The 24,737-nt window shown below is 34.9% G+C and overlaps 1 protein-coding gene across 3 annotated transcripts in view; it reads right to left on the bottom strand.

Moving 5' to 3' along the window:
- Nucleotides 1-24,737, bottom strand: part of CDH18 (cadherin 18) — a 706,139-nt gene that overhangs the window by 473,396 nt on the left and 208,006 nt on the right. For 2 of the 3 annotated variants that reach the window (XM_066374085.1, XM_066374101.1), the window contains exon 1: nucleotides 548-679. The exons of the other annotated variant lie outside the window; for it this stretch is intronic. The gene's annotated coding sequence lies outside the window, so the exon portion shown is untranslated. Of the gene's footprint in view, nucleotides 1-547; nucleotides 680-24,737 lie in introns of those variants that run through there. 3 annotated transcript variants of the gene reach the window in all.

The raw sequence follows: 24,737 nt of genomic DNA, 5'->3' as shown, positions 1-24,737 counted from the left end.
AAAATGAAAGAAGAAAAGAGAAAATGAGCCTAGCTTTGCTGCAGCTTTGGTGCTCAGATAGCATGTAATTTTAGAGGATACTAGAAAGGCAATAATTAAAAAGCACTATCAAAATTTCAATTTCAGTATCTCTCTTTCTATTCTGACAATGCTTTCCCTCACTTTTACAGACAGACAGACATGACAGCTGATTTTGATGCCATCACTATTCAATTGTGCCTTGCGGAGTATCCTTCCAACTTCAGGGGCAGGGCACATTCCACAGATAAACATAAACAGAGACCAGCTGGATTATTAACCTCACATTCCATAGGCTATATGGCAACATTCCTGGATAAGAAAATAATAATAAATGTTTTAAAAATCTATGCTGGCGATAAGGCTTACGAAGCATTAGCTACAACTTTCCCATTTGGCACCAGATCTCATGAAACCAATCCTAGAGGATTTCACCAAATATTTTTGACTCAAAACTAGAGAAGCAGCCCCGTGGTACAAAAAACATTAATGTCACTACATAGTAAAGTGTCATTTATTGAAGCCTTACCTTGGCTGACTTGCCCTAACTGGTGGAAAGGAACTTAATGTGTGAGAAGCAAAGAGGGGACTTGCCCAGTGCTCAAGGCGCGGCAGCACGGCAGCGCCCGTCCTCGGAGAGCCCCGGACTGGGCTCCGCGCTCCTCCGAGCCCCGGGCTCCGCGGCTCCGGCTGCGGCAGCTCCGGAGCGCGCCTCTGATTGGCTGGCACAGCCTGTCCGCCTGATCCTCTCCTCTCCCTGTCTCTCCTCCTTCTCTCCTCCCTGGCTCTCCTGTCCGCTGCCTTACCCACTGCCTCCTCCTCCTCCGCCTTCGTTTTTCCCCCCATCGTACAGACTTTGGGGGCCGCACAGATTCTGTATAGTACGCAGAACGGACCCCCTTTAGCGGCTCCTCCGAGCAAGGTCATGGGGAAAGAAATGCCATCAATAATAATAATTGCAAAAAATAAAAACCCGGGACCCACGGCATCATCTTTAGTAGCCAGGCTCTTGAAAGATGACGGCCAGGACTCCGTGACAGTTAAGACCGTCAGTTTTCGGCGGGGGAGGGAAATCCGGGGAGCCAGAGGGTTTGACTGTCAGATGGAGTGGGAGTAGATATCAGGAGGGAAGCGGAGAGAAGGCAGGCAGGGCAGGCATCGATGTGGAAGGCTGGGGATACATTTTCCTATTTCCATGTGAAGTCGTCACAGCCTGCTAAACATTTAACTGCTGGCTCATCCGTCAGTTATCCACAGTCCGGTGGAAGCTGTGAGATACAGCTTGAGAGATGCCCTTTAATGCCCCCCTCCAAAGTACTCGTGACATGGAGGGTTTCTATGAGATAGAGCTTTCCCTTCGAGGTCAGCATTGTATTTGTGAAGACGAATAGGAACTGCAATGCCTTTGCTCACCCTTTTCGCTTGTGCCAGGAAACTAGCGCTCTCTCTCTCTCTCTCTCTCTCTCTCTCTCTCTCTCTCTCTCTCTCCCTCATTACTCCACAATAAATTACAATTTATATGTACATAGCGTTTGATAACAGGGATTCCAGGACTGATCGGCTGTATTCAAAATTGATGTGAACAGCTGAAATAACTTCAGCCCTTTCTCCCAACACAAAGTCACCCTACACTCACTCATTAACAACATTGTGCATCCCCATTTAAAGTAGTGTAGTAAACACGCGTAGGAGTTAATCTAATTGAATGGCTATTCCAAGGCTCACTGGGCAGATATATTCAGAATTATATAAGACCCTTAGTCACTGCAACCACTAAGAGAGCAGTATTATTGCTTTGGTTGCTTTAGTGAGTTGATATTATTAAATGCTTACATCCAGAGGTTCAAAGAAACAAAGAGACCTGAGCTTAAGAGGTAAGGTAGTGTGATAGAGGAGACAGGTGCTTTTAAACCAGAAGACAAGGACTCAAATCCTGGCTCTAATGTTCCTCTATACCCCAACCTGTGTAAGTTGTTTCACTTCTCTGAGCCTCCAGAGGCTTCTCTTTAAAATCCAGTAGGTCTCTGTGAAGAATAATAAAACTCTGTCCAACCATAATAAACTTTAATGAAGGCTAGTTTATTTCTAACCATCCCTCTCTTTTTTCCTGCCTGGAGAAAGGTCAAAGAGATTGAGATCAGGTAAGTGCTATTTCTAAGAAATGTAAAGGGTCTAGGAGGGAAAGTCTTAAATATAATAAAGTTATATTTGACTACCTTTATTTTTTAGCTTGAGTGATGTAAAATGTGGAGGGATTTAATTTGGCTTGAGGTTTAGTATGATTAAACAAACCAAAGAAACCAACAGAAACAATGAAAGAAGCACTTGATTGGATTGTTTCTAATTGGAAAGTAATTGTTCAGTTAAATGCATAGTTACTCTGAAAGAAGGTGTTAGAAGTCAATTAGAATTTGGAAGTCTCCATAATGTAAACTCTTAAGAAAAAGTGGAGCAAAAACAATAGCCTCAGAACAATGAGCCCATGTTGTATTATGTTTTGTACATCCTCTCTCATGCAACTTCTGATTTAAATGAGATTTTCCTTGCATAGTATCCAGACATAAGTTCTTATTTATGTTTGGTAATTGAAAAGATTGACTTTGAATCTTTCTGTGTTGATGAAACTCTGGGAATATAAGAGAAGGAATTATTGCAAAAAATAAAAAGAATATAAAGAAAAACTTTTGGTCTGTGAGAGGTCATGCAGTTTAATTTTCAAACTTCACATTATGGCATTTTCTAGAGAAGACTGTTTTCTTGGTTTCCTCTAGTTGAATGAAATAAAATGTTTGCCAGCTTGCTCCTGAAGCTTTGTTTAGACACCAGTAATGAACATCCTAGGGACATACTGGAAAACAAAATGTGTTTCTGCTAGCCTTCTTTGGTGGTTTTCCCAGGATAAGACCGTAATAAGCGCAGCTAGTGGACAGTCATAATGGAAGTCAACAGGCACTTGCTCCTGAGTGGGAGGACATGCAGAGAGATTTGTCAGCATCACCAAGCAATATAATCTATTTCTAGGAAAAGAACCCATTTGACCAAGGGGGATGTGTGTCTATGACACTGCATTCAGATTAAGGGCTCTAGACTCTCCACAAAACCAGTGATGCAATATACACTGGATTTAATGGCTTCTGAAATTTGCAATTTTGAAACTGTGCCAAATTTCCCTAGCTATGAAGAGGTGAAGCTGTTATCCACTTAGTGTTTCTTTTGTATTTCCAGGTTCAAAAGAAGAAAGTGAACCAATGTGGAACATACTTTTTGGGGAAAACCAGGTGGTGGGCAGGTGTTCCTTATTTTTTGTTTTGTTTTGTTTTAATCCTGATGTCAAAAAATACTTCAGAAAACTGGACCATGTTTCAGTCAGCAGAATTTATTACAGAGCTGATCTCTAAAACTGAAAGCATGGACACTTGTGATCCTTAGTCCCCTCCTCTGTTACCTTGGAAGAGTTATAAGAGTCATTTTCACTGGTGACAAAGAAGTATCCAGCATACGATTGATGCTGGCCAGACTATAGAGACTAAAAAGAGAAAATTGTAATGCTAAACTGTGATCGTTCCCTGAGAGACAGGCTCGGCAAATTCTCTCTTTAGAAGATTACATCTCACGCTGAATTTTATTCTGGAAATTCAGGAGCCTATGCAATGTTTTCAAATATAAATAAAGAAAGAATATTAAGAAAGTGTAGGGATAGCCCTTGTTATAATTTGGCATTTAGAATAGTCAAGTATACAAACGTGGTACTATGGTTCAAGTTATAATAATAACATTAAAAATGATCAAATTTTAAAAAAAAGAGATACAGCTATTGAAAATATGGAGGAATGCACAATATTCTTTGTAGTTATTCATTTTATGTACTTGGATAATAAGTACTACAGATTTCATGTATATATGTATATATGTGTGTGTGTATATGCATGTATTTAACAAAAGAGAATAAATTGATATTGATATGACCTCTAATTTTATAATTGAATATGACTTACTAAAGAGCACTTTTACTTTTTCTGTTATCACACTTCATATTAAGAATTATAGATTACTGGAAAACATTAATGCTGGATAATAAAAAAGAGAGATCTATCAAAAACATTTCAAAGTTAACTATATGTATAATTAATTTTAAAAAGTTGTGACAGCCTTATTTATAATAAATTAGATTAATGAACACACTCTCACTTTTTTAAAGTTTTTTTCACTGCATGTAAGATATCAAAGAACCAATGAGCTTGTTTGTATCTAATAAGACAGCACTGATAATTGGCAAAGGAAAAAAAGGAATCCCTCAATTTGTATTGTAAGTACATTTTATTTCTGTAAATAGATCATCGTTGCACTGTAAATGATAGAATAAGGACCCTGGGTTTCTGAGATAAGAGAAAATTTACTAATAGATGAACCTTAGTTTTAAGTAATTAATTTATGGGCAAATATCACACAAAGTGCATGCCAGATTTTTTTTAAGAAATCTGAAATACTGTCAGTAAACTTTGAAGACTTTCTGAGACTTAAATAGTGCAGTAAGACTAGAGAAAAGAAAATATTTTTACACCTTTCAAACTTGATTGAATGTGGAATTAAAAATAACAGAATTAAATGTGAAACCTAGAAAAGTTATAAGGCGAATTGTTAAATAGATAAGCAGCTCAGTAGGAGAAGAAAATGGACTCACCTGAGTTTGTGTCACATTCACATAAAAGTCATTTAGAATAACCCCATTATTTTCTATGATAGACAATACTAGACAGGAAGTAAAGGAAAGGTATATCACATGATCTTTCTATATACCATCATATCTTTCATGATTTCCTTACAGCCCACATGGAGAAGTTTTAGTAAAATTATTCAGTGTAGCAACTGCTAAAGGCACCATACACATGTGTTTAGAAATGTAGAGGCACTTACTTGGAGGAAGGTTTGTATTAGTAAGCTTCAGAGCTAAGACCTCAAATCACCTCTGACTGTTGCTTTTATCATTAGTATGAACTCTAATCTAAAACCATCTATAGGAATTTCATACATTACAAGAAGGCAGTATATTTAGATGAAGAAGTGAATCTATTTTTGGGGGGGCAGGGTCTAGAAAAACTTGAATGTTAGATGTAACAAACAAACGAAAATACTACAATTAAGTCCAAAAGTAGGAGTATATTGAATATATGATAATGTAGACAAGTAGTAGAATCAAAACTTGTGAATAAGACTTAGAGATTAGTACTGACAATAATTTCAGTATAAATCAATTATGTGATACAGTTATCAAAAATGTACATGTAAACAGGTATTCCTAATACAAGCAAAGCATTCAAATGCAGGTGGCAATGATCTTAACTCTAAAATATTAGAAATTTTCCTGAAATATTGCTTTTTATCTTTTTAAAGTAATCTACATTTTTATTAGCCAGATCATGATACATTTATCCAGTCGACATAGTTAATATCATGTCCAACTTCTCTCTTTCTTTCAGGTGTGAGATGAATACCTACCCCTTATTTCCCCAGCCCCTCTGTCTTATCCATCTTTCAAAGGTCAGAACAAAGGTCATCTCTTCTAAAAAAGCACCTTGCTTTATTAGGTTCAACTACACCGCACATTTTTTTGAGGCCATAAAATACTTTAAAAGTCTGTTGATATCTCACTTTAACAACAGTTAGAGGCAATATGGCTTAGTACTTAGAATACAGAAGGCAGAACCAAACAAACTTTGGAAGATGCAATTATATATGCTTAGTTTTTGCTTCAATAAAATGTCCATAAAAAACATTACCTATCTCTTAACCTTCCTAGGAGAATTATATCATATATATAAAATATATAACATGTGTAAAAAATATGTTAAAATATATAATGTGTGTAGAAAATTACTAGAGATATAGTAACTTGTATATAAACTTACTGTTTTCTCATTATATATGTTTGCATATTATATGTTTTCATGTCTGCTGATTAATGCAAGCTACTAATAAGTACCTGGTTCTGAGTTTGCCTAAATAAAGCTTGGTGTAGTATAGATAACTATACTTTGGCTTTGGGAAAACTAGAGTCAAGTACTTTGCCTTCCACTCAGATTAAATACTGAGTGGCCTAACCAGGTGTTTTACTCTGCAAACATTCTAGCTGACTTATAACTCTAAACTTGTATTGTTATTGTCAATGCTTTCCTTAAAAAAGTTTATGATGAACACTGAAACCTGATGCATATATCTTGTCTTTTAAATTTGCAATTAAAAATGTTTCTTGGCCCTGGCTGGTTGGCTCAGTGGTAGAGCGTCGGCCTGGTGTGCAGGAGTCCCGGGTTCGATTCCCGGCCAGGGCACACAGGAAAAGTGCTAATCTGCTTCTCCACCCCTCCCCCTCTCCTTCCTCTCTGTCTCTCTCTTCCCCTCCACCAGCCAAGGCTCTACTGGAGCAAAGTTGGCCTGGGCGCTGAGGATGGCTCTATGGCTTCTGCCTCAGGTGCTAGAATGGCTCTGGTTGCAACAGAGCAACGCCCCAGATGGGCAGAGCATCACCCCCTGGTGGGCATGCCGGGTGGATCCCGGTCGGGCACATGTGGGAGTCTGTCTGACTGCTTCCTCGTTTCCAACTTCAGAAAAATACAAAAAAATAAAATGTTTCTCCAAAATTCCCCCCAAAATATCAGAATTATATTGCACAACATATATCAATATACTTTACTTAATCTCTCTACTGTCACTAAACATTAAAGATTTTTCTAAGATTTTGATATAGATAACGCTCCTGTGAACATCTCTGTTTATAAATCTTTTCCTGGATCATTGACTACTTACTGCATTTGGACAGACAGCTGGTAGCAGAACGACTAGGCAAAGTACATGAACATTTTTTCAAAATGTATGAAAACCCTCCTGCTCCTCAACACCATTAGAAAAAAACATTAGATGGTTCTTTACTATTTTTGAGCAAGAATTTATTTTTTTCAATTTGCTTATTCAGTAGCTGAAAATTATGTCATTGTTTTACTCTCTATTCTTATATTTAGTAAAATATTTATTGACTGTATCTTTGTTTTTCTCTCATAATTCTGTCTATATTCATTACTTTAGCATGTTATTGTTAATTCAGAAATATAATGGACTTAAATTGTTTTAACGCTCAATCGGAAGACATTTTGAAAATTGAGTTCAACTAAAGTTTCTACACATTTTTGCATATTTAGTAATAAATTTTGTGTGTATATATGTATTTTAACTTTATATGTTTATAACTTTGTATATGTTTATATATAAACATAATATATTATTATACATGTGTATATAAATAGATGCAATCATAAAATAAAGAGCACCATATAGAGAGCACTGGTATAGGTTCCATCAAGGGATTAAAAGGAAAGTAAAACAGATTCTCTAATTTTAAGCTAAAAAAATAAATAGAAAAAATATTAAAATGTAATGCAACACCATAAATTCTATAGCTATATGTGGACAATGTTTTTCATATATTAAAAAGTTACTTTTCACAACACTCTTTTCAGATGAGGTGGGAGAATGAAGTTGATAAAGTATGTAGATGTTTATGCACATATACATAAATGTCTAGACAAAATTCTAGTATTAGCCTTGATAGTTTTTTTGCATTGATACCAGGACCAGTTGAACAATTGAATAAAAAAAATAAGGTACAACAACTTTCATTAATATTAAGATGGTCAGAACAAACACTAAACAAATCATGGGTCCTTTATGAATGTGGGACCCAGTGAGACTACACAGGTTGCATACTCATGAACGAGCTCTACTCCACAACCATCAGTCCAATAAATTGGATTCAACACATCTTTCTTTATTAATAATCCCAAATAATCTATTGAGATATATTTCAAAACCTGCCATCTTCATACATTCTCACTCTATCCTATTCCAACATTATTATTTGGTTGACTTTTTTCTAATAAAGTTAAAATACATATATACACACAAAATTTATTACTAAATATGCAAAAATGTGTAGAAACTTTAGTTGAACTCAATTTTCAAAATGTCTTCTGATTGAGCGTTAAAACAATTTAAGTCCATTATATTTCTGAATTAACAATAACATGCTAAAGTAATGAATATAGACAGAATTATGAGAGAAAAACAAAGATACAGTCAATAAATATTTTACTAAATATAAGAATAGAGAGTAAAACAATGACATAATTTTCAGCTACTGAATAAGCAAATTGAAAAAAATAAATTCTTGCTCAAGAATAGTAAAGAACCATCTAATGTTTTTTTCTAATGGTGTTGAGGAGCAGGAGGGTTTTCATACATTTTGAAAAAATGTTCATGTACTTTGCCTAGTCGTTCTGCTACCAGCTGTCTGTCCAAATGCAGTAAGTAGTCAATGATCCAGGAAAAGATTTATAAACAGAGATGTTCACAGGAGCGTTATCTATATCAAAATCTTAGAAAAATCTTTAATGTTTAGTGACAGTAGAGAGATTAAGTAAAGTATATTGATATATGTTGTGCAATATAATTCTGATATTTTGGGGGGAATTTTGGAGAAACATTTTATTTTTTTGTATTTTTCTGAAGTTGGAAACGGGGAGGCAGTCAATTAACATGAATGCTAACTTTTATGCCATATGATGCTACCAAACTACAGAGTGAGAGGCTAAGAAGTAAAAGAAAAAAATTTAGTATTTTTTATTTTTTATTTTTTTTACTTTAGGTATTGGAATGGAAAAATCAGAATAGGAGCCCAGTATAAGACAGGAGTAGGTCTTGTAGGTCCACTGTCCACACTTTCTGTGACTTAATAGATAACAAAATTATATTGAATGAATACATGATAGTTGATTTTCACTCTGCATGCTGAAATGCAAGATAAAAATGCTGTGGCAAATTTATAATTAATCCAGAAAGATCTAATGAATGCCTTTTAACTTGGCACAAAAATAGAAATAAATAATAAAGAAAAGTTACATTTATTGTAGCTATTTAAAGAAATAATTAACCATAACATAATGGAGCTAAGAATAAATCAGAATTTTCAAGTGTGGCTTAGGAAAATAAATGACATTGTCATTAATAGGAAGAGTGAAAAAAATAGTATCTGACTAAGAAATATAATAGACTCAGATTTCAATATTTTGATGTTGGGGTTTTAGTGAGACATTACAAGGTATTATTACACAAGAGTCAACTGACAATATGAGACTGCAATTTGGGAAATAGTTTTGAGTGACAGACATAATTTTATGAGTCATATACAGACAATAATGCTAATGATAAGCTGTTATAGCCCCTAACGGACAAGATAAAATTTTCTATAGGATGAATGAAAAAGGCATACTGGATAACAAAAGAAACAGAAAGAAGAACGGATAGGAGATGAGAGGAGAGAGATGGTAAATAAAAGAAGTCAGAAGTGATGAACAGAAAACCCTAGAAAATCTTAAACTGATAAGATTTAAAAAGGTTATTTTAGTAAGCTGAACTTGATATAACTGATTAGTAAACAGAACTTTTCTCATATTTGCAAAAGCTGAGAACATAGAAATATGGCAACTCAATGATAAGTTTTATCACTACAGATAATAATGTCTAACTAAAAGTGAATCAAATTAAGTCTTACTATAGCAGAGATTTATATAATCTATAGCATGTAAAACTGATAAATGAAATTTATATTTCTTTCTATTTTAATGCATGAGAAGCTTTTTCTTTAAAAAGGTGTGATTAGCTATACTTGACTATTCCCTGGCTTATTCAGAGTTGCTTTATAAAATGATTTCCCAGCTACAAGGATATATTCATAAACAAAATTAAAGAGTATATTGAAGGCAAGAAATTGAAATGTGAATACTTTCTTTTCCTTTTACCCGAATAATAGATATATATATGTATATATGTAATACATATATATATATATATATATGTTTGAGTATGCAAGAGTAAGGATGGCTTTCATATATTATTGATTATTTATATTGATACATTTAAAGACAATTTGAATTTGCACATATATCCTGACATATTTAACACAGAGAAAAATATATATAGGGGCCATAAACCCCAAAAAGAACACAACAAACTAAAATGAAAATAGTATCTCTGAAGTATTGTCTAGAAAGTGTGTTCAAAATAAATTTCATATTGCCAGGGTTAATTTGGGGCTCTAGACAATTAGATCAAAAGGGAGTTAATTTACCTATAGTTCAGGATGCTGTATGTTATTATTCTTTTCCTTTTTTTTTTTTTTTTTTGGTATTTTTCTGAAGCTGGAAACGGGGAGAGACAGTCAGACAGACTCCTGCATGCTCCCGACGGGGATCCACCTGGCACGCCCACCAGGGGGCGACGCTCTGCCCACCAGGGGGCGATGCTCTGCCCCTCCGGGGTGTCGCTCTGTTGCGACCAGAGCCACTCTAGCGCCTGGGGCAGAGGCCAAGGAGCCATCCCTAGCTCCCGGGCCATCTTTGCTCCAATGGAGCCTCGGCTGCGGGAGGGGAAGAGAGAGACAGAGAGGAAAGAGAGGGGGAGGGGTGGAGAAGCAGATGAGCGCTTCTCCTGTGTGCCCTGGCTGGGAATCGAACTCGGGACTCCTGCAGGCCAGGCCAACACTCTACCATTGAGCCAACTGGCCAGGGCCTATTCTTTTCCTTTTTTAATGTAAGTCAGTTGTGTGTGGTGTGCTAAAATAATTTTTCTGTCAGGCTATAACATTGTGTAAGCCCAGCTCTTTTGGTCAATGGCTGGGTGAATGTCACAAAGGTCTCAGGAGATCAGTGAAATTTCAGACTTTTAATTCATTGCCCTGCTCAATATTTGGTGCTGGGAGTGGCAACACAAACTGTAGGTAGGGTTAGGTCATTCACAGAGTGTGGCAATCCTACTGATACATATATGTACTACTCAAGTCATTCCAAGAAAATAACTGGCATTGCCGTTTTATGCTTATTTAAAGATTCCTCAAAGCTTCCGATATTCATGTGTCATTGTTTTACACATATTGTCAGTAACTGTATGTTTTGCCCATCATTATTAACTACTCATCACTGGCATTGATGATTTTATCATTACATTCTTGAAGCCAGAATTATTTTTTTTCCTTTTAAAGTTTTATAAATCTTTCTAGTACATTTCTATTGTGTTTTGAATTTTACTCCTCACATAACGGGAATACAACAATATTAACTTTTCATTAAAACAGTGTTGATCCCGTATAGTTAGTGATTTCTGAATTTTCCTCAGTAGTTTACTGAATATATTGCATAATGAAGAGACTTACTGTAAAATCTTTGTCATTTTTCCCCCTCGGGGAAACTAAAAACACTGTTTAGACTTTGGCTAGAGACCATTTTGAGTTCAATTCAGACATTGTAACTTACTTGGTGTGTTGATATTGATGAGCTCTGGCTCTCAGTTTGCCCATCTTTGGTGTATAATTACACATTTCTGGAGCAGTAGTGGTGGTGATTACATATAATGAAGGAAATAATTTACATAATTCACCTCTTATAGTATCTGGTACACAGTATATACTTAGTAAATAACACTGATAAAAATAGTCACAACCTGTCAAGTTGCTATGATGATTTTACTAAATATGTGTATAAATGGCCTCTCCCTAAATGTTACTAAGTTAAAAGTGAGTGCACCAAAATAGGGAACACATTACAAAAACAAAACAAAAACAACAGGGTATGATCTGGAGTGATAGCAATAGAGTTCATTTGTTGATACTTTGTGCTGTTGAGATTACCCACTTCTCTGAAAAGTGAAAGGCAGGAGTAAAGGAAGCTACTGCCCTCCACAATCTGTTCAGGGAAGATATAGATTTTCTCTATTTCAGAGTTCCAGAGGAGAAAAATCAGAGTCCAGAGATAAAGGGGATTGGTTTGCCAATCACAGAACCTGTAGAGCACAACAGTATGTGAAACAGAAAAAGTTACAAAAGAAACCCAAGTAAAAGGAAATCATTCACTTATTGGGTATATTTTCTGAAAAGTTGTTGCTATTTACATTTACATTCATTATTGTGAACTTAATTATTTTAGGACATTCTTCTAATCATTGTTTCTACCAAATTTTAACTGTTTTTACATTAAATCAAAACAACTATACATTAGGATGTGGAAAGAAAGATGAAAGTACACTAACATAATTTTAAAGATGTCAAACACTCCCTGGCCTGTTGGCTCAGTGGTAGAGCATCTGCTCTGTGTGTGAAAATCCTGGGTTTGATTCCTTGTCAGGGCACACAGGAGAAGCTCTCATCTGCTTCTCCACGCTTCCCCTTCTCCTTCCTCTCTATCTATCTTTCCCCCTCCCGCACGCAGCCAAGGCTCCACTAAAGCCATGTTGGCCAGGGTGCTGAGGACGGTTCCATGGCCTCCACCTCAGGTGCTAAAATGGCTCTGGCCACAAGAGAACAACACCCCAGAAGGGCAGAACATCACTCCCTGGTGGGTATGCCAGGTGGATCTTGGTCGGGCACATGTGGGAGTCTGTCTGACTGTCTACCCACTTCTAACTGCAGAAAGATACAAAAAATAAAAAAATAAAAAAATAAAGCCTGACCAGGCAGTGGCACAGTGGATAGAGCATCGGACTGGGATGCAGAGGACTCAGGTTCGAGACCCTGAGGTCACCAACTTGAGCTCAATGAACAACTAAGGTGTTGCAACAAAAAACTGATGATTGATGCTTCTCATCTCTCTCCGTTCCTGTCTGTCCCTATTTATCCCTCTCTCTGACTCTCTGTCTCTGTAAAAAAAATTTAAAAAGTAAAAAAAAATAAAGATGTCAAACAATGTTCCTCATTTTTTTTGTGTGTGATAGAGACAGAGAAAGAGAGAGAGAGAGAGAGAGAGAGAGAGAGAGAGAGAGAAGAACAGATAGAGACAGACAGGAAGGGAGAGAGATGAGAAGCATCAGTTCTTCGTTGTGACACCTTAGTTGTTTGTTGATTGCTTTCTCATATGTGCCTTGACTGAGGGGCTAAAGCAAAACAAGTGACCCCTTGCTCAGGCCAGCAACCTTGAGCTCAAGACAGCAACCTTGGGCTTCAAGCCAGTGACCTTTGGGCTCCAGCCAGTGACCATGGGGCCTTGTCTATGATCCCACCCTCAAACCAGCAACCCTACACTCAATCTGGTGAGCCCATGCTCAAGCTAGCGATCTCTGGGTTTCTGACCTGAGTCCTCTGCGTCCCAGTCCAACATTCTAACTACTGCACACCACCTGGTAAGGCCCATATTCCCCATTTTTTATTCTTGTGTTTATTAATGTTGTTTGTACTGCTGCTATTATTGTTATATTAAAAACAATTTTCTTGATGTACAGATCAAAGAGAACTAAAATGTGCCATGCTAAAATAAAGAAAAACACATAATTGAGTATAGCTGTGGGAGAACAAGTATGTTTTCAGTTGGAAATTTCAATAATTTTATTTTTGCTGTTTTATAGAACTTGACAATTTTCAGTTTTATTAGCTAAGTGTGCAAATTCAGAAATTTGAAAAACATGCAAGCTCTGTACAAGAAAACTTTCCTTATTTAATTCAAAAGTTAATTGGGAAACAGATGAACAAAGCCAACCAATTCTACACCAATATCAATGAAATTCTTCCTTAACCTCTGGATAGTTAACATCATCCTTCCACAACCTGGCCCAAGTCCTAACCTTTCCTACTGCCACTTAGGCCATCATAGAGAACACAGTGGATTCCTTGTGGTCTTCGGAGGGCAGCTGTTCAGTGACTCACTGTTGATAGCACTGTGTCATGAGCAGAGCAGGAAGATGAACATTGCATTACAGAATCAGCTATGTAACAAGCTGGCATGCGAGGAGAGTCCAGAAAGGTGAAAATTAGGGCTCTGCTCTGTATCATATTAGAGAGATTAGCTTCAATACCTTCAGGCCCTATAACCTTTCTTTCATTGGAAAGGATTAAATAATTTTATCAGAAATCCATTTTAACTCAATGGAAAATTAAGATTTGTATAATAGAAACACATCATATCAGAAATCTCTGCTTTAGATCTTAGGCAAGTTACTTAATAACTCTTAGCCTCAATTTCTTCATCCATAAACCAGAATTAGTGATACTTCGTGTGTGTGTGTGTGTGTGTGTGTGTGTGTGTGTGTGTGTGTATTTTCTACTATACTGGCCTCAGACCATCTCCTGGAGTTGTGATTTTCAGCCTCTTTCACCTCATTGCACAAGTAAACTACTTACTAAAATTCTGTGGCATTCCAAAGAAAATTTTCTTTTCCAATCTGACAAAAAATAAAAAGTTATAATTTTGGTTCATTTACAGTAGGTGGCTATTGTTTTGTTAGTTGTTGTCATTTTTTTTTATTTGACCATCTAAAGAAGAGGTCAATGCCCCTGATTAAATAGTCATGTATTGCATGTTTTAAAAATCCTTGTGGCATACTGATTGAAAATTGCTGCCTTAGAGAACTAGTGAGGAGTATATCCAAGATGTCTGAGACAGTCCAACACGATTCTAGTTATTTTCAATTCAGAGAATGTTCATGTAACCTCCACCCTCAGAAGATTTCAAGTAGTATTTTGAAGGGACTATAAAGTGGCAACTGCTTCAAAATCAGTTTATCCATTTTTAGAAAATTGAAGAAGTGCAAAGACCACAAAAGTCATAAAACTTTTCAAATTTTTAAGAAAATTACAACATATAAATATGTGTGTGTGTGTTTGTTGGAGTTTTTAGATGGAAGATGAAAATAAATGTTTTACATTGCAGATTTAAATTGCTAAAAAAAATCACAATACTCTATACATTATTCTGTCTTTAAATTTAAAACATAGATCACAAATAGATAAATGGTTTTTTCTAGTAATTTTACTATGTATATTTTCTAACTAAATATTCCAGGATAGCCATTTCTCAATTTCTTGTCTCTTCTCTATCCTAAGATGTTTTTTCCTCTTTTCACTGTCAATGAGTAACCTCATATCAATTCCAGTTACTAAAAAGAAATAACCACAGAATAACTATTTCCTTTATCACAAAATCTGGAAAACTACTTGCAGCTAATATATTATTCTCACATTCTAATCTTTCTTTATATTACAATAACAGGTCTACTGAATCTAAAGTCAACTGTTGAACTTTTGTTCTTAATCTGATGTGCTAGTTATTGTCCTTGATTTCTCACTTTTAATCTGCTACTCCATCAGCAATTCCTCAACGTGTTCTGAATCTGGCCAAACTGCTTTTCACTCTCTTCTCTAGCCCCTGCCACTGTCCTGTCTCACCGGAACTCTATAAACAGCTTCCAAAGGTATCTCCTATTCCTTACACAGAATGAGAAGTGACAATGACAACAGAATAAAATTCTTGTATGGCAATTGTGCATGTATCTGATTTGTCTTCTTTTATCCTGTACATAAAAACTAAAGGTAGATCTAAATATTCATCTCTTTCAAGGATACAATTACTGCCATTACTGCCAGCTGTCCTCTTTTTAGAGAGAGGGGTAGACTGGAGAGAATACTTTGCCCAATTGTATTGCAACCTGATGTTTCCTATATTCATTAACCAACCTTAGTTTTCATAAATATGAACAGAATATCCAGAATCAGGGAGCATGTGGGGAATAGTAAAAGTAGAAATGAATAAATCTAAGATGTGATACTAGAAGTAACTTTGGAAATAAATAGATACCACTCTGGGATAGAACACACATAATTTTTTTTAATTCAATAGATGGGCTAAATAATAAAATGACCATGTAGAAGAACACATTGTTTACCCAGAGGAAAAAGCCTGAGAAATTTATTACACTTAAGAATGTATTATAAAGAGATAGACAGTATGAGTACAGGTAGTATATTTGAATTCAAATATCTAACAAAAATTTTTTTAAAAAAACAATGAATAAAAATAAATTTGAAGGGTGAAATAAAGAAATGAAATTCTCTTGTGATTCAGCAATAACATAAACCTTTAAGTTGAAATAGCCCATCAAATTCTAAATTAAAATAATAATAAAAGAAATACACATGGTGGCTGCACCACTCTGCATTCCTATCAACAGTAACAAGGATTCTCTTTTCTCCACATCCTCACCAATATTGTCATTTGTGGATTTACTGATAATAGCCATGTTTACAAATGTGATATAACATCTCATTATGATCCTGCAATACTACTTACTCCTGGGTATTTACGCAAAAAAAAAAAAAGAAAAGAAAAGAAAGAAAACAGTAACTCCATAGAATATATGCAGCCCTGTATTCACTGAAGCATTATTTATAATCACCAAGCTATGGAAGCAGCTTGAGTGCCCTTCAATAGATGAGAAGACAAAAAAGCTGTGGTACATTTACACAATGGAATATTACAGGGGTATAAAAAAGAATGAATCCTTACCATTTATGAGAGCATGCATGTATCTGGAGGGTATTATGCTCAGTGAAATAAGTCAGTCAGAGAAAGCAATACCACCTGATTTCACTTACATGTGAAAACTAAAGAACAAAATAAATGAACAAACTGGATTGTAACAAACTCATAGAGAGTATACTGGTGTTTACCAGAGGGGAGGGGCGTTAGGACATTAGGTGAAAGAGATGAAGGGATTGAATGGTATAGATATGTAGTTAAAAATAGTCATGGGGATATAGAGTACAGCATATAGTAAATAATACCACAATAACTACGTATGGTGCCAGGTAGGTATTAGAAATGCTAGGGAAGCATGACTGGATGGTGGTGCAGTGGATAGAGCATCGGATGGGATGCAGAGGACTCAGGTTTGAAACCCCAAGATTGCCAGCCTGAGCACGGGCTCATCTGGTTTGAGCAACATTCACCAGCTTGAGTCGAAGATCACTGGCTTGAGCAAGGAGTCACTCGGTCTGCTCTAGCCCCCTGGTTAAGGCACATATGAGAAAGAAATCAATGAATGACTAAAGTGCCGCAACAAAGAATTTATGCTTCTCATCTCTCTTCCTTCCTGTCTGTCTGTCCCTATATGTCCCTCTCTCTGGCTCTCTCTGACTCTGACACACACACACACACATACACACACACACACACACACACAAAATGCTGGGGGAAACACTTTGTAGAGTTGTAGAGTATATGTTTGGCTGTTATGCTGTATACTTGAGACCAGTACAAATAAATATTGAAAGTAAACTTAAATTGAAATAAAAATTAAGACAACACAAAAAATAAACATAAAATTTTCTGGTGAAAATATAAAATACCAAAATTAAATAGAAAATCTACCTTCAGATAGAAAAGAATAGATAATCTGTTAAGAAACAAAAACCTACCTGACCAGGTGGTAGCACAGTGGATATACCATTGGACTGGGATATGGAAGACCCAGGTTCAAAAACCCGTGGGCTCATTCGGTTTGAGTAGGGGCTCACCAGCTTGAGTGTGGGATCATAGACATGACCCCATAATCACTGCCTTGAGCCCAAAGGTTGCTAGCTTAAGGCCCGAGGTTGGTGGCTTGAGCCTGCTGCAGCCCCTGGGGCAAGGCACATATGAAAAGCAATCAATGAACAACTAAGGAGACCATGGAACCATAACGAAGAATTGATGCTTCTCACCTCTCTCCCTTTCTGTCTGTCTGTCCCTATCTGTCCCTCGTTCTGTTTCCCTCTCTCTGTCTCTGTCACAAAAAAAAAAAGAAAGAAAACCTGACTGACATTAGATTTCTCATTAGCAGTGAGTACTAGGAGCCAGCAGAGCCTAATCTGAACAGATGTTTAAATCTAGCCTTTTACATCAATAGGTTGTGTGTATAAAAATATATTTATAATTATAAACTTGTTTATCAGGAAAATAAAAATAGAAATTACTCTGAGGAAGTGTGGCTTGGTGGAAAAACTCTTTTTTTTATTTAAACATTTGAACTGCCAAAAATTTTAAACTGTGAGAATATCTGTAATTTCTATAATAAAACAACTAAAATATCCATTAAAATTAGCATTAAAAGAAAATATGTATAATGCTCAGATTAATGAAATATAAATTTTTTTATTCTATCTTTCTACTTCAGTGTTTCCATGTACTCATCAATTAGTAAATATAATTAAAATTAAGCTACTTTATGTTTGGTTAACTATTACCATAGCTGCAAACATAGTGTTAGATATATTCCATAAAACACTGTATTTAGCGGCTCTACACATAATAAATCTGTTCTTAAGTAAATAATTCTAAAAATATGACATGCTTCTAAATACACATATAATAATGTACTATATCAAACAGGTCCTTTTCAAAGATCACAATAAAGATTTTTGTAACTTAAAAAGAAATGTTTTGTATTTATAAGAAGACATACAAAGTTTTTGAAGAACCTGAAAGATATGTTTTCTTTCTTTTGATGAAAAATTAAATGTGTCAATTCTTAAGTAAATATTTATATTTTACAAGCTTTACACAACCAACATTTGAGCAAAATACTTTTAACTTGAAAGATGATATGAATTTCATTTCAAGATTGATTCACTGTAGGTAGGTCCAAAACAATTTTGAAAAGAGAAGTCATATTGAATTTGACTTATAAGCTTCAAATATACATTGAATGTAAATTTTAAAATATAGGTTATACATAAATACATAAATGATTCAATGCAATCAGAAATGATTCAATGCAACTCAGAAATAGATACAAGAAGATATAAAGATTTCATATATAGCAAAATGCCAAGGAGAATTAGAAAAAGGAAGGATAAATTATTCAATTAACTATATAGGGTCAATTAACTAACCATTTAGAACAAAAAAAAATAAATCCTCATTCTGATCTGACACATATGACAACACATTCCAGAAAAGTTAAAGTGCTGATTTAGATATTTTTCCATGTAAACCAAGTACTGAGCTGATTTATGCATGGCCAGTTTGTTGAAAAACAAATGACTTCATGAAAAAAAAAAGAATACATTAAATTGCTGAGAAAAGAATTAGTTAAATTTTTTAAAGCATGACTCAAAATGCAGAAACAATAGAATAAATAAGTGTTCATGGATGAAACACACACACGCACACATATATACTTCACAGTGAACTAGAATAAATAGATTAGAATGAGCAAAGCAGAGAATAGCAAGAACTGAGATCAAAGATGCTTAATAGTTTGAAGTCAAATACCTAAATGGATATAGCTGTGTATTTGTGTGTGTGTGTGCAAGTGCCTGGGACTGAAGTGGATGATTGTGTTTGTAGATCATACATCTGCAAAGCAAGACATACTAGACACATTAGACCTGCCAACTGTGTATGTCATGTGAGCTAAGAATGATGTTTTATAATTTTTTAAATGCTTAAAAATCAGAATAAGACAATTAAGAAAATGAGATTATATGAAATTCAAATTTCGATGTCCATAAATAAAGATTTATTGGAACACAGTCATGCCCATTTGATTATAGTTTGTGGCTGCTTTCATGTTACAACAATAGAATAGAGTAATTCTGACAGACACCATATGGCCTACAAAGCTGAAAACATTCCCTATCTGGTTCCTGATAATAAAAATAATAAATTGGACTGACAACAAGTACAGACATATATTTTGTAAGTTTCTCAATCCAGACAATATCCCATCACCTTGATGAGCAAAACTTGACAAATATTTATATGTAAATATCACCCCAAACTTTATATGAATTCTGGATGTACATCTTTTTTTTTTGAAGACTTTGCATAGTATGCTTTGGGGATTATGCAATATACAAGTAATTATATTTAAGTATTAGAAAAATATATGCATGTTGAGAATCAGTGTACATGCATTGAGATACATAATTACTCACATTTGCTATATTTTTGGCTCTACTACATTTCTGAGAAACAAGGCTTTATTTTCCATTTTAATTAAACTAAACATTTAATTACATTTCCAGTATTCCGTCAGCAGAAACAAATCTATAAATTTGGAGTGAATAATTATGAGAGCTGGTCTTTAATATCCCATCACAAACAGAGCATGTTATGGGCAATCTGTTCTTTGAGGGCACATAACCACTATGCCTCACAAGAATGTTAATTTCACTAAAGCATTCAACTATGGTACAAAACTTTTTCATGTTTAGCTATTATCTATCAGATAAAGCAGAAGATCTTGAAAACATATTATATTAATGATAATATCCTGCCCCTCAAGGTTTTAATTTCCAGGTCAAGAGAACTCATTAAGTAAATAGATAGTATATATCAGATACAGAGTTTGCTACCAAACAAATACTGCCTTGCCCATGCTCAAATCCATATCAATGAAGTTATACAAACACTTAAAATTTTTAGGTGCTATGAAAGTATCAATGATATCTGCCCACAAAGTACTTGTAAAGATACATGAGATATACAGACTTGTAAATGTGAAAATAAAAATAGAAAAATTTTATATTCAGTGACAAGTATTATTGTACAGCAGTATATGTCATACAATGGTTCACCTGGAGGTTTATCTTGTTGTATTAACTGGATTCCACAATCTGTCCTTAAGTCTGCATACTCAAAAATCTGGTGCTATTAAACTAAGAACAAGTTCATTGATCAAGACCAAACTGCCATTAACCAAACTCACAAGCTTGATCTATAAAAACCTAATGATGATGGGTTAATCTATTCAGAGACCTGTAACAGCTCAAGAGACCAAAATAGCAAGTTCTTATATTAGTGTATTCTTTCTCTGTTGAAAAAAGGGGAAGTCAAACATTTTGTAAGCACAGCTCTGTGAGAACAGAGGAGAGTAAAGGAAATTTGATAATACCATTCAAATTCCTGTTCAGGGCGAACCATTCTTGGATGGATAATGTTAATATTTGCTCTTATTCTCAGTTTCTGTGGCTGATAAATACTCCATTTTTAAAGATCAAATCTTTGTTTTTAAAATTTAACAAATTTAATCTGTCTGCATTTATATTTCTCTAGACTGAGGGTTATTCTATCCTCTTCTTGGGGTATATATGTCAACAAAAGCTTCACCTCTATGTACTTACATAAATAAGTAATATAATTGTCTATACTGCCACTTAATCACACATGTTATAAAGTTATGTATATTTCAAAAAAATAAAAAAAAAATCTTTTTATCATTTCTTCAGATTATTCTTAGTTGACTGTGTTACCCTCATTTCACCAAATGTATTTCTTACAAAAATTCATATACTATTCATTCAAATGGACATATTTAATTCTTTTCTTATTTGAATTTTCAGTAACACTGACCATGCTGAAACAAAACAAACAGAAAACAAACAAAAAAACCTTTACTTAAGCAAAAACCATTTTTTTTATTTTAGTTTTGAGAGAAATCATTTTTTCTTTTTTGTATTTTTACTTCCATCTCTCTGGTTGATTCTTCCCAATTCCTTTGCAGACTTGCTTTTCCTTATATTTAAAGGTTGGAATTTTTTCTTAATGTCTCACTCCTTTTTTTCTTACTTAGTACTCAAACCAGTTCTTCACTCAATTTATTTATGCCAATGACTTTCATATGTGTATCTCTAGACAACACCTCTCTAAGTCTAATATATTCAACAGCCTACTTAAATTTCTCCTTAGATATCTCTAAAGCAAAAAAACCCTAGTATTTTAGAACTAAAATAATGATCTGCTTAACCCTCAACTCTGGCCTACCCCTGTAATTTGTTGTTTCAATGAATGACATAATTATTGATCTAGTCTTACATTTCAAGAACTTAGAAATCACCTTTTATTTGTACATTGGTTCACCTCTCCAACAATCATCTAGAACAGTAGTTCTCAAAGTGTGCACCAAAGCGCACTGGTGCGCCCTAGAAGATTCCCAGGTGCGCCCTATGGTATTCCAGAGAAATATGTGGATGTTGGGGACCAAAAAACCAACATGGTTTTTGGAGTTTAGATTTTTGGGGGATAGAGGTGGGGAATTGGCTGTAAGCTGACAGTCTGCCCAACCCCCCACCTCACTTGCCTGATTAGGTTGCAAAAGGCTGTTAAGCTGTGGTGCTGGATTGTTTACACTACCCCCCATGTTCCCTGGAAAGACTGGAGTCAAGCTTCTTCTATCCTTTGTTTAGTGTAAAGTTAAGATTTGTTAATGGCCTCACTTTGCTTTATAAAGCAAGATGCAGTTTTTGGTATACTTTGTTCTTGCCATCAGCAATTACAGGGCCCTCCTGACTCTTTATTTTCTTAATTCCACAAATATTCTTAATTCTGCACTGTTCCCACTTGGGACCTGGAATTACTAGCTGTGCTGGTTCATGGCATGTGCCCAGATATAAAAATAAATATAGTTACTCTATTATACCATTTCATTACAAAAATCCTTCTGTTTTTGTTAACACATCATTATTATATTTATTATTAACACATCATTATATTATTTTTAGATAAATACACCCAAATAAAATGGATTGATTTCTCAAAATGTAGCATGATATTGAAGAATTCAATTCTGGAAGCGAGCAAAAGTTAAGTGTAAATAAAATAAGACTTGAAGGCTGATGGGCAGAATTTAATTTATAGCATTTTCCATCACTTAACACTGAACAATATGATTGGATTAGAAACCCATTCATGGAAGCTTCAAGTGATTTTGGTTTAACATTAACAGAAGAAGAACTGGCAGCTATATATGGATTGATGATTAAACATAAGGAATTGTCTCTTGAAGCCTTTTGGATTTCTATAAAAAAAGAATATGTGGCAACATCTTAAAAAGCTTTGAACATTTTACTACAATTTTCAACATCTTATTTATCTACCCTCAACACAATTAAGAGTAAAAAAAGAGTAATTCTTCAATATATTGATGAGAAAATGAGAGTTTGCTTTTCAAATATGTGCCCAAACATTGAAGAAATCACTAGGACACATCAGGCTCATGTTTCTCATAAACACAAGAATGAAAAAACTTAACACATTTGTGCCAAGACCTGCTGAATTTACTAAATCTTACTAAGAATGTATCTATATATATAAAAAGATAACTTTGTTGTTGTTGTTTTTTTTATTTTTAACCCCTCTTTTTTACAAATTCTAAAAAGCATAACTCAAAAAATGTAACATAAAAATGTTTTTTAATGTCAGAATAAATTTAATTTTGTCATATTTATTTTGTTTAATTACCATAAAAGCATGCTTGGATTTTATTTTTTTTCTCTAATATTTGACTTAATTATTATAACATATTTCTCAGAAATTTGTATATAGCGCACCTACAATTATTTGTAGGATTTTAAATGTGCCCCGACTTCAAAAAGTTTGAGAACCACTGATCTAGTGTATTATCATATACTGACATTTTTGCCTCACAGATAACATTACAATTTCATTCACTGTCTTCATTTCAACAGACATTTGCCTTTTTTAACTTACTACCAGCTCTCTCTTAAATTATAGAAGTAGTTTCCTAACTGGTTTTTGCACATCACCATAATCTCTATTTACACCAGCTAGTCACCACATCAATTATTTTAAGATATAAGCCTGATGCATATTGATTATCTTAACATCTTTTAATGTATTCAACTGCTTGTAGAATACAAACTATAGAAATGATCCCTGAAAGTATAGACTTATCAACTACTTGTAGAATAAAGAGGAAAGTCATTAGTTTGTCATCCAAGGCCTAGGACAGTGAAAGTTCAAAAGATATTTATTATTGTTCAATAAACATATAAATCTGTGTGAATAATATATATATATATATATTTTTTCTTTTTTCTGAAGCTGGAAACGGGGAGAGTCAGACAGACTCCCGCATGCGCCCGACTGGGATCCACCCTGCACGCCCACCAGGGGCAACGCTCTGCCCACCAGGGGGCGATGCTCTGCCCCGACCAGAGCCACTCTAGCGCTTGGGGCAGAGGCTAAGGAGCCATCCCCAGCGCCCGGGCCATCTTTGTTCCAATGGAGCCTTGGCTGCGGGAGGGGAAGAGAGAGACAGAGAGGAAGGAGTGGGGGGGGTGGAGAAGCAAATGGGCGCTTCTCCTATGTGCCCTGGCCAGGAATCGAACCCGGGTCCCCTGCACACCAGGCCGATGCTCTACCACTGAGCCAACCGGCCAGGGCCAATGATATATCTTTTGAAAATATCTGTGTAGCTACATGATGGAGTATATAGTTCTAAATAATACAATCAAAATGACTCCAAATAAAAATTGGCATAGGAAAGATAAGGAGAATTTTGTTATGAAAAGAAGTTGGAGAGAACATTTTCCTTTAAGGACAACCATGAACAAAAGTAGAGTTAGCATTGTAAAATATTTTTTTTAGACTAAGAGGAATCACAACTGAATGTACCAACAGAAGTGTCACATTTGTAGCATTCTTATCTAACCATTTTAATGCTTGTCACCAAAGCACTCTCCGTGAAGTAAATTTTTTTTGTTGCTTTGTAACAATATAACAAAACTCCTCTATAGTCATCAGTTGAGATACCAGAAAAAATGAGCAAAAAAAAAAAAAAATTTACTTCATTTTCTTACTTAGAGGACAAATCAAGAAGCGTTTCAGAGACAGTAAAACCAATTCTGAATTTTCAATTTGTTTACTTTCATATTAGACTAGCTATAATAAATCTTAAGTTATTTTATTAAAGAAGATAAAAAACACTTGAGTAAATACTTTACTAAGGCAACGTCTTAGTAAAATGACAACTAAATATTTTTGGTAGTTGTAAGAAATATATTACAGTCTAAAAATATGTATGCTACATTAAGTACCCTCTATTTTTTGCCTATATCAGTGAAGTAATACCTC

This window comes from Saccopteryx leptura, chromosome 1, assembly GCF_036850995.1.
Source record: "Saccopteryx leptura isolate mSacLep1 chromosome 1, mSacLep1_pri_phased_curated, whole genome shotgun sequence".
NCBI classification, from domain to species: domain Eukaryota; kingdom Metazoa; phylum Chordata; class Mammalia; order Chiroptera; family Emballonuridae; genus Saccopteryx; species Saccopteryx leptura.
Note: the sequence above shows the minus strand (reverse complement) of the source record. Positions and strands in the feature narration are given on the sequence as shown.